An 11,627-nucleotide genomic window follows, 5' to 3' on the forward strand; every position below is an offset into this window, starting at 1 on the left:
TCAAACAGAGGGAAGTAAATGTAACGTGTTCAATTTGGATAATTATTCGTCAAGCCAGATAAATGTACTTTAAAAATGTTAAAATAAATGACTTTCTAACCAACGTTCCTGTCAAATAGACTAAAGAAGGAATAGGTAGTCCCATCAAAATTGAGGGTATTAGTTTGCTATTGAACAATAAAATTTCTGGTATTTTGAGCCAGGCAATCTGGCATTTTCGTTGTGAAAAAAAAATTGGCAACACTAATTCATTTGTTGCGGTATCGCTTCCAGCGTTCGACGACGTCAAGTTATCACTAAAGATGGATCTGCAGTTCTGCACCATACTAAATATATTTATTACCTATATATTATCTACGCAGCTGTAGCAATGCTGTTTAGTTAAGCCAGCGAAGTTTTTTCTCTCCTTGGTACTCTGCATCATCTTATAATTACTGGATTAATAAAAAAAATTATTTAGCATTTCACGTACCACACCATGTCAAATGATATAACTAATAAATATCTTGTACGGCCATCACGATGTTTACAACGCCTGCTCAACACATTTGGATCAAATAAGATTGATTATGAGAGAAAGGCTTAAATGGGGGCAATTCATGACGTTATAAATGTTTCTTGCTGATGGCGTTGAGAGTTTGAGACGTAGCCATTGGGCTCATGGACTAGAGTGGGAAGACAAGATGTCAAGTCGGCGCGTATTTGGGCAGCCTTATTAAATATTGCTATCGAACTGAGAGCGATGCAACGATCCAACGTACGGTGTTTGTAATAAGAATGGTATTGTGAGCTGGAAAAAGAATTACTTCCATGTATTATTATTTTTTACTGGACTTTTTTTCGAATCACTCAGCGTGTTTGTATACTGACCATTCCTGAAGATGTGCTATGCTGGAACATTTTATCTACTGAACATTTTATGCGAGTTTCCGACTCTCCTTGCTGAAATATACAGTTCAGCCTCTATATAGAGTAATTCAGGTACAGACATTACCATAGAAGCCTAGAGAAACTTGCAGAATAGATTCAATGTAGGTTGCTTGTGAAATGTACCTACGTACAACATCAGAGATGATCTGTTCGGGCAGCTTCTTTTGTTGAAGCATTTCATGCTGCAGCCAAAATTTGTAGTAAACTTTTGAACGCCAATGAAGCATACTGCTTATTTAAACTTTCCATCGAATTCCTGAAATTGATGAACGTTTCAAAAACTCACGGAACATATTCAAGCCACGACTACCTATAGTAAGAAATTGCCAACACTCGAACTTCGCATTGCCTCCTTCACTTGCTGCCAGCCTGCCAGATGACGAGGAAGCCCGCCTTTAATTTAACTCAGTTTACAACTGGCAACCGATCGAAGCAGTCGCACCTCCAGTACCCGCCTGGACCAGATGTCTGGCCACCTATCTTGGTATACTTCTTCCTTCAAACGCAGATTCTGCATATGTTTAGTTATCGTGTTAATTGAATTCGTGTTAGATTAGTATTAGCTGTATCGCTAACGTCATCTATGACTACGCAACGAACGAGGTTATCCGAACTTAGCTTAAACAGATTTAATAATGCCCGATAGGACTGTGATTTCTACTTCAGTTTTTATCCGTCAACGAAACAACATCGTTTACATACAGACTGCTTTCACTGATGCCTTTTCCGACATTCTTGAAGGTTCTGAATGTAGTGGACTCTAGCGTCCCCACAATTGGTCTAACAAATACTGGAATCTACGCCAACGATATTTTCCGTTAGCCATTACAGCCTTCCAGAGGTGGGCAGTAGCGCGCTACATGTAGCGGCCGCTACATTTTCAGTAGCGGCAGCGGCGCTACATTTCAAAGTAGCGTTGCCCAGCTCTGCAGCCTTCGTATCTTATTTTTATTTTTCTATCTGGGTTGGATTCGGGTCGTCTTTCAGAGTACGAAGCATGGCTGGAGAGCCTGGAGAAATGGGTAGCAGATCTTTTGGGACAGACGACAACTCCACATAGGAAAGTTGTTAACGATCGCAGCCGATTCTTGAAGTTGAGTATAAAATTTATCGCGACTTGAGCTCCTGTTGCCAAGTTGAAGTATTATGGCATTCAAAATCCTTCTTATCGCGCCTAACTTTCTCTCCCAAACGTCTCAGAAGTGACTACCGTTTGGGAGATAGATATGCTACTCCATGTCTCTGAAGCAGAGTTCGGTTTTAATTTCGTCAAGAGAAATTGAGGATTCGGATTGGTTGCGGGAGCCAACGAAATTAGTTCCTCTGTCGCTGTACATGTGTTCGCACGTTCCTCTGATTATAATAGAGCGCCTCAATGAGAGTTTGAAGCTGGAAGTTGGGTGCTCAAGCCGAGATTCTCGAGATGAACGGCTCGTGAAGATAGGCACGTCATGAGTAATGCCCATACTTTTTTAGTGGCGCAATTTCGTCTCGTGGTAGCGCTATCTGAGATGAGGAAGAGGACCGAAGACGTTCCTCTTCCGTCCGAAGACGCATTAGGGAAGGGCGGTGGGTACTATTCTAGACCAGCCGGTAGAATTAAAGTTTGCCGTAAGCTGTTCTTGCGGTCGAGAGCGGTTTACCCGTCACGCACTGATTGATGACGTCTATGATCACTTTTAAATGCAGTTTTGACGTGGAAGCCTCTTTCCCGGAGGGAGCCTAACGTAAGGTGCCTTCCTTGATGTGTAACTAATTTATGTGCATGTCTGATAATCAAGATGGATGTATGATTAGTTGCTGGAAAGATGAATGGAAAGTTTTAATTGAATTAAATGTCCAATTCTTAAGACGGCTGCCGACCCTCATGTTGCGATGATGAGAAATCGCCGTCGATGCCGTTGAAGAATTTAAAAATTTTTTGAACTTCTGCAAAACTCGCGTTTTGTGCTTCAGCAATTAGGATTAGTTCTGTCTGCTTCTTCGAAATACAGCCTCTTGGTGCGAGCGGTCCAATAGCGGGCAATTTAAAGTACCTAAGTTCGATTGTGAGAATACATTTCCTTTGAAATAAAATATGTCGTTTCCATATTGCACTTCTACAATAGCCGGAATAGGGCATTTTGCCGGGGGATGTTTGCAATCTTCCTATGAGAAAGTTTATTACCAATTTCTAGTCATCACAATGATAATCATTTAATTTTAAAGTCATTCATTTTGAAAGAACACGAATCGAGATAGTTAAAAAGCATCACAACCTCGGAAATACAACGAAATAGAGTGATGGGATGCTAAGGACTGGCGAATCTTCACGACGAGAGGCGGAAGATAGTTTCTGCTATTTTCAGCTGTGCCGTGGGATACTTAATTTCTCCAGGTGAAATTGTGGTTGGAAAATGAATGTGGCATGAAGTGACTTATCGATAAGGATGCAGTGCAAACGGCTTAATGGGCTTATTAAGTATTTTTAGGACCTTTAAAGTTGAGGTGTTTACAAAATTGGAGCCGAGAGATAGGTTCTGCACAAAGTTATACAAAATACTCTAAAACTAAACTCCGTAAGTTCAAGTCCTTAACAAATGATCATTTTTATAAACAAAACTGAACCACATACTGTGACATAGTGATAGTACTACAGCAATTGAAACGGTTCTTAGATAGTTCTTACGTGGCTTTGGAATCCCAAAAATCTTAGTTCTAGTATAAGAAAAGTTACAACCTCTGGCTTTTTATCTGTACATAATATATTAAAAATATTAATAGTTAATGCCTTTTATATATTATTTATTCTGCCGCCTAGCAGCAATTAGAACGCCGATCGGACGAAGCTAAAGGTATTATTTACGGTCAAAATTACCACTGAACTCAACAAACGGACGAACTTCTTCTGTAAGATTTGCCGCAAAACGATTTACTGCACTATTACTTTTATTTATTATTACTATTATTTATTACATTACTGCTCCGACTGCTCATCATCGTTCCGGAGCTCGTGCGAAGAATGCGGACAATAGCGACGACGACTTTTTTCAGGAGGATCGAAGAGAGTTTTGGCCTCGAAGTATTTCCCCAACCCGCTTCAGTATGAAATTCTTCATTCTCACGCCAATATAATAGGAACGCATTTGATTGAGGGCTACTCCAGGAGTCATCACGATAAACTTCAGTGTCTCCTTGTGGTACCTACGCATTGCAATATTGAGGGATTTGAGGCGATTATTCAACACGTCAAGAACCGAAGAACGATAAACACACGGATTATCCGTGTGTTTATCTAGTCTCTAGAATAACTATCCGTGACGGATAGTTATTCTAGAGACTAGATCTAACTTCTAAGTCTCGACTTTCATAACTCAAGTTATTATTTAATTCAGCCTCAACCTATCGCTAGCCTACGTTCTGTACAGTTAATAATTAAAGTTAGAATTACCGACGCTCTAATCATGCGTAGGCGGACTAAGGCGGTGTTATGGCCCTAATTTTCCTGTTCTGCAATCTGCATCGCATGATCGCACGCGATTGATCATTATTACTATTAGGCCAATGCTAATCGGATTAGGCTAGGCCGTGGTTATTGGTTGGTTCTGTCTGCGCTCTGAAGAGCGGCAGCAGCAGCATTACAGCCATTACTAGATCAAACACTACAATCATATTGATGCTGCCAGCATTGCCAGGCCTTGCTTTGGGCAAAATTATCCTCAATCAGTCAATGGAGTCTACCTGGGTTATGGGTAGGCTACATGCAGCTGCAAGTTTGCAACCAAACTGAAGATGTCATAGGTCCTAACCTATGCTATGCATGGTGGCAATCAAATAGATTGGTTCATCAATTTTTAGACACCTTCAGAAATGAAAATTCAGTTGACATTTTATTTCACATTAAGGTCCTACAGCTATAGGAATTAGGATTACAGGAATAGCTCCTTGTTGAATTTGTTAGTCTTGATTCTTGAAGTTATAGAAGAGCTTTCCAGTGTTGATTGTTGACAACTTGACACCAAAACATTTGATGCTGAAAGTGAAAGAAGAAAATATATGAAATATTTAGATAACCATAAATGTCTTCAAACTACATAGGTATAGGCCTAGCTATGTTGAACAAGATAATTCATTTTGCAGATTGCAAACCTAGTATGGAATATATCTACTTGGCGAGCCGCGACTGAATTTTTCGAGCCGTGGTTTTATGGATTTGCCAGTCGTGATTCCATTTCTACGAGCCGTGATTCTATTTCACTGAGCCGTGAATTCCATATCTCGGCCATGAAAAGCCATTTACGAGGTGCGAATGCGAATTTATTTACAAAGTTTATGCACGTGTTACCCCAAATCTCTAATTTTACCCTTAAACAGTCAAAAAACCTTTCTTTTTTTCTAAATAGTTGGCTGAAGACTGAGAAATATATTAAATGCAAGAATTTCAATCTAAATGTGTCGGCAAGATCTTCTGAAGGCAAAAATTTTGCCGATAATGCGTCGCCGTAGGTCTTTAAATCTTCGTTCACTCTCTGCATAGTGGTTCCAGATTTTCAAGACACCATTTCTATACCCAAACTTGGGGATCGGAGGTAAGGTTATTAGGTTAATAATTGAATGTCCAATGCATGTTATGCACCTAAATCTTGCAGGGCCTATATCACTTCCTGCTTGTTACTTTTCAATTGCTTTATCTCTATTTCTTTGTATTGCTGAAAATAATTGATTAATTTAAATTTCAGTTAATGTTTCATCATGATTGATTATTTGAATATAATCACTGAAATTTCAATTTTTAAATATTTATAGCATACAAGTCATACAACATGAAGAACTTATAACCAGAAGATCATTAGTTCCAATCTGCAGAATGACATCCTGATTCACAGAGCACCCTGCCTGGCCAGCCAGTCTGTTGGCCAGCTAGGACATGGTTTACCCAGCAATACATAATCCAATGTTGGTGTTATGTTTGTCTGGAACCAAATGACTAATGAAACATTTTTGCACAATTGCAAAATTCTCAGTTGCAGTGGTACATGAGATGGAACATTCTGTAAAGAGTTTAGCATACCAAATTGCACATTAATGTTACCTCCTTTGTAGAATCTGTATAGGCATTTCAGCATGGAATCTCCCACCAGCTCAAATGACTGGTACCCAAAGTGCAGCGTTAGATATGCCATGATAAACCTCTTTAAACCTGCAAATCTAAAGCACTCTGTAAATTTCTTGTAACTTGCATGATGAAAATATACTACTTTATAAGCATCCCATTTCTCTTTTTTGCAAAGATTAGTATCTTATTAGTATTTCAAAATTAGCATTATTTCAAAATTATCACATCTAAATTGCAAACATGAAATTTTACTATTTAGTATTTACATATAATAAATTTTGACATCATTTTAAATGTTTACAATTACAAGAGTAATCAACAAATTCATTACTACATATAGACAAGTGATATGGCTCACTTTCATGCAAGCAAAGCAAAGTATAATGTAAACAGTTATTACAAAGCTTTGAAGAAACAAGATAGGGAAATAAAACAATCAACTCTTAAGACCAATATCCCTATATTAACATTTAGCAACATTACATCATATCATTCATATGGCATGAAGGTTTGGTCAATTGAGAGAGATGAGATCAACTGTCACTCAATTGATACTCAAACTCAATTGGTAATGTTGTGGAAGGGTTATATACTTCAATTCAACAAAGACAATAACCCCAAATTCAACTTGAGTGACAATGAGAACAACCTTCACTCAATTTTAATTACTTGGTTGTTATTTTCAATCTTTACATGATTTACTTTAGTATATATGATCTGTGTGTCAGGAGCACTACAAGCAATAGGATTGTTTGGAACTATTATGTCATAATGGCTAAGACTTAAGAGAAGGATTTTTGGGGAAAGAGTGGTACAGAAGAGCAATGTGATCATGAGGACCAGATGGAATAGCTGGTTGTTGCTACACTTGTATTAGTTGCCACTTATATGAAGGAGGTGAGGTTATTTTTTGAAGAGTAGACATTTTTGTGAAACATGCAGGCAAAAATAAGTAGTTCCAATGTTCCTCCATAACTTTTCCATGTAATCTTTTGGGTGTTGAATTTTGTTAGAATGACATTTAATGTCCTCAAACAATATCACTGGTAGTTTCAGTGAGTTTGGGGCCATAAAACTTTGCTAGGGAGTGGACCAACATTGCATTGCTATTGTTGCCTAGCATTTCTTGGCTCTCCTGAGTTTTCCAGCTGTCAAAGTGTCCATTTATTTCTCCATTGATTATCTTTGATCAAAGTTATTAATGTCCCAGCTAGAAGCTTCCTTTGTTTTTTTTGTCCCCAAACAATGAGAAAGCTAAGCATCTGTAAAGGCAGTTCCCATCTCCGGTTATTTTTATTACTTTCCTGTTTTCATCCATCATGTGCTGGTTCAAATATTGCAGAGTAATGTCTTGGCTGTGATTTTCCTGTTTCATTGTAGATACAAATTTATATCTCTCAAATTTTTGACTCAAGGTGCAGTTCATTTTGTCACTGCACTTCTGACAGAATCAATCTTCAGGTGGAATTTTCTTTATTTTCATGCACTCAAGGTGGAACCAGTCACCACCTTTGATGCCTTTCTTAGTCAAGCATTCAATGTAAGATAGACATTTTAGTGCATTACTTCAGCAATCCCTTGATTAACGCGGTTAATAAATCCCCGAGTTTTACCGTGTTAAGCAAAACTGCGCTAATCAAACTTGAGAATATATGGGAATAATTATAATGAATCCTCAAAAATAGCAAAGTTACATAATAATTTTTTTTCCACTAAAATTCATCATATTTGTTTTCTAAATAATAGGGGAAATAAATAAAAGAAATGCGAATGAATTAACGTATTGTTTCCCGTGGGTATTGTTGACTCGGGAACCCCCTAGGTCTTCACCGATCTTTGTTTTCGTTTCACCATTATCAAAACGCTTAATTATTTCAAGCTTAGTCTCCAAAGTGATATTTTTACATTGAAGCGTTCCCTTTTTGTCCATAATTATGACGGTAACTTATCAAGGAAAATTATGTAGTTTGATAAAAATGAGCAGTAGATATGGCAGCGATCTTGACCAGTTGAAGGCTAACGAGTAACTAGAGCACCGGCATGGCGCACTTACCAGCGAACATTGCCAAACTCGACCATTCGAGTTATGAACGAGACAAGGCGCGGTTAAACTGACTCTGTAGTCAGCACAAGTGCCTACGGAACAGGACCTTATTTAAAGAATTATTGGCTGAAATTCATAAAGTAACAACATTTGGCGAGTTTTTCCAAAAGTCGTAACAAAAGTAACAACATAAGATCTAATAAGCAAAAAGTAACACTTTTGTTACGAATGTAACACCTCCGGCTAGAGGCGGGAAAAAGATGCGTTGTGAAAAAAATTCGCGCTAATCAAAACTGGCACCGCGTAGATTAAGGGTAGGTCGCAAATTATTTTTCCGCGTTAATCAAAACCGCGGTATTCAAAACCGTGCTAATCAAGGGATTGCTGTACATCATATCTACATCTGTGCTGAAGTTTTAGTTTTATTTCTTCCATCAGTCCTATTCTGACATTAGCAATAGATGTTACTTATTTAGTTTTAATGTCTTGTTTTGCAATATAACAAATAGTCAAATAGTTGAAGACTACTTATAGCCTTATAAGAATTAGCTAAACTGCTAGCTATGTACAATGTATTGCAACACATGATACCTTTGTACCAAAAACACACAATTCATTGGAACCTAATACACATTAAAGGCAACAAGTTTATATTCCAATTTGTCATAGTACATTTATACTAAACTATGAATAACAATTAACAATAACTCAAAATGAATTAAAAACTGCCAATCAATATATTTAAATGTATGAAAAAATAAAAAATCATGAATTTTTTATTAAAAATCACATGATTTAATCAGTTTGATTTTATCAATGCCAACCCTGAGATAAAATAATGTATGCCAAACATGATATATGTAAAAATCATACGACGTCACATGTACTAGGAATAGGATGCCATCACCCACCACATGTTTCCTAAAACATTTGGCATTGGAACCTATTGTGGGCAATTTTAATTTAACATGGAAATATGGAGATACAACTTCTATGATGAATTTAAATTATAAACATTTACCTAATTCAAGAAATTAGCAATCAATAATTCAAGGTACTGTTGTTAGTTTTGTGTCCACTGAAGAGTAGATTGAGTAGGTATTGGCAATTTGACATCCCTTAGTAAAATTGCTCTGCAATCAGCTGTGGCAGAGGCTGTCAGCAGCACGATTTGTTGGTAATTTTTTATTTGAAATTGAAAGCTTTGTTTCAAGTCCTTAGGACTAGGAGCATAAATTTCAGCCTAAAACCTATTAAAAATTTATGCTTCTGCATGTATTTTACCACGTTTTTCTTAGCTCGCTTTTGTGTCTGTGATGATCAAATCTTGCAATCGATATTTCACCAACTTTCCCATTAGCTAGCGCTCTGAAACTTTTAAGGAAGCTCAGCTCCCAATAACAATACAATAATCAATAATTTGTTGCACGTTTCCAGGCGTATAAACTCTAAAGGAACTCACAAGCAGGGGTTGGAAGTTTTAGATGTAAAATATTTTAACTGAAATACAAAAGACCAAGAGAATGAAAGCAAACAGAGATCAGTAGCTGCCGAAAAATTATTTTCTACTTTTGAGTCCACATGAAAAACGTGGTCTTTAAAAAATTTTTTTATACATTTTATTAATGCTGTTAACATTCAAAAACTTTAAAGTATCTCTGATGCAAGAAATACTGGCTAAATAAATTTTAATTTAGAAGTGAACATCACTTAAAATAACTGTTATTCTGAGCAATCTTGGTTGTGTGACCCTAAGTTTTCGATCCAGTCAGTTTTATTGAAATTGAACATAAATTTCCATCCATGCAGAAACATAAATTTTTGGTATATATATTAAAAATTTAGGCTCCTTAGGACATAAAACAAGGGCTTAGGATTTCAAATTGAGCATTCAAAATTCAAACATATGAGCTGCAGCTATCAGCTGACAGGACTGACAGTGACACTGCCCCTTCTTCAGTGTTAAACCAGCTTTTGTTGGGGAAGGTGTGTTGTGCAGTTCGGCAGTCAGTCCCTAAAGAAGCAGTGATCGGTTCAAAATGCCATAAGACCAGGTTCTTTTATATAACCTATAGAATTGAACTATGCTTGTAAATACCTGAAAGTTTCTATGTTCCTCCTGTTGTAAACTGTCTTGCATTAGATGTTCAAGTTCCAACTCTACACAGTTTAGAAATTGTAGTAAAATAATATGAAATTTAAGTGGAGCCTCATCTCTATCGGAGGCACTCTTATCATTTTGTTTTGACTCTAAATGTTTGTTCCTAGTTTCTGCAAGGAATTGTTAGTCAAGTTGAAAATAATATTAGTGCATGCATTTTCTTCATTTGTTTTGATTCACCACTTGTTGTAAATGAAACATAATTTGAATAAACTTACATTATTCACCACCGCTCATAATCGTGAATGAGGCATGATTACTCACTCGAGTGAAGTCAGAACTTGAACTATGAGCAAAATAATTCAATACATTGGTTGCTGAACCACTTTCATTTTTTTGACTCATTTTTGTTTTTTTATTCACTTTCAGCCTTCAACACACTTTTGTTATTTGACTCACTTTTGCACAATGACTCACTTTTGTTCAATGACTCACTTTTGTGCTGTGACTCACTTCTATTCTTTCTCTTTCATATTCCCCAATAAATCTTACAATTTCCTGTAATCCCTGCTTGCACATTTGCCTTTTCAAATCAATTGCCAGGTCATACCCTCTCATGAAATTGATGCCGGGAAGAGAACAGTGAGGAAACAAGTCATCACTTACCACTGCAAACTTATGCTTGTTGGGCATTTGGTATGTCCCTATGGAGAAACCCAAACAAACAGTTTGTGTTATTGGTGTTTGTCTGCCTGAAAATCCCACAATTTCATACAGATTCTCATTAATTATGCAAAATTCAAGTGACCCACAAATCTTCTCCAAGACAGACATGAACACAAGGCTTATCTCAGCACCGCTATCCAAAACAGCACATAATTCAAGGTTAGCTATCGAGATCCATACCTGTGGCAGAGAACTTATTTTGTGGTTACACATATTATGGCAATTGTCAATGGTCAGCAATGCTGCCATCAGATTCAAGATCACCATCAGAATCAACAACATTGCTTCTCAGGGAGTGCTGAGGATGACTTTGTGATTGCACAGTACCTTGCATTTACTAGCATTTGCAAAGAATAGCCTTTCATCTCTATGAGAGGGTTGAAATGAATACCACTCATACATTGCAAGTGAACAGCTTCAGGATAATTTGCAACTTGATAAATAACAGGAGCATCTGACCAAAAGTACACAAATATGCAAACATGAAACAATGTGCTGGCAGCCATTAACACATCAAGTGATGGTAATTGGCCTAATGTTGCATGTGCCTTAGTTCTTTATGAGAATTACTGTATGGTCAAGATCAGTCTTATACTTTACAGAGTTTTTCAATAATTCGTCTACTAGTTCAAGACACAGTTCAACATCAGATTTAGGCAAGTTAACATCACAATTAGACCTGGACAATACTCGCAACAAACTCACGAACAGTGAATCTCCTCCACCAGCCA

This window comes from Hyalella azteca, unplaced genomic scaffold (assembly GCF_000764305.2).
Source record: "Hyalella azteca isolate HAZT.00-mixed unplaced genomic scaffold, Hazt_2.0.2 contig8071, whole genome shotgun sequence".
Lineage (NCBI taxonomy): Eukaryota > Metazoa > Arthropoda > Malacostraca > Amphipoda > Hyalellidae > Hyalella > Hyalella azteca.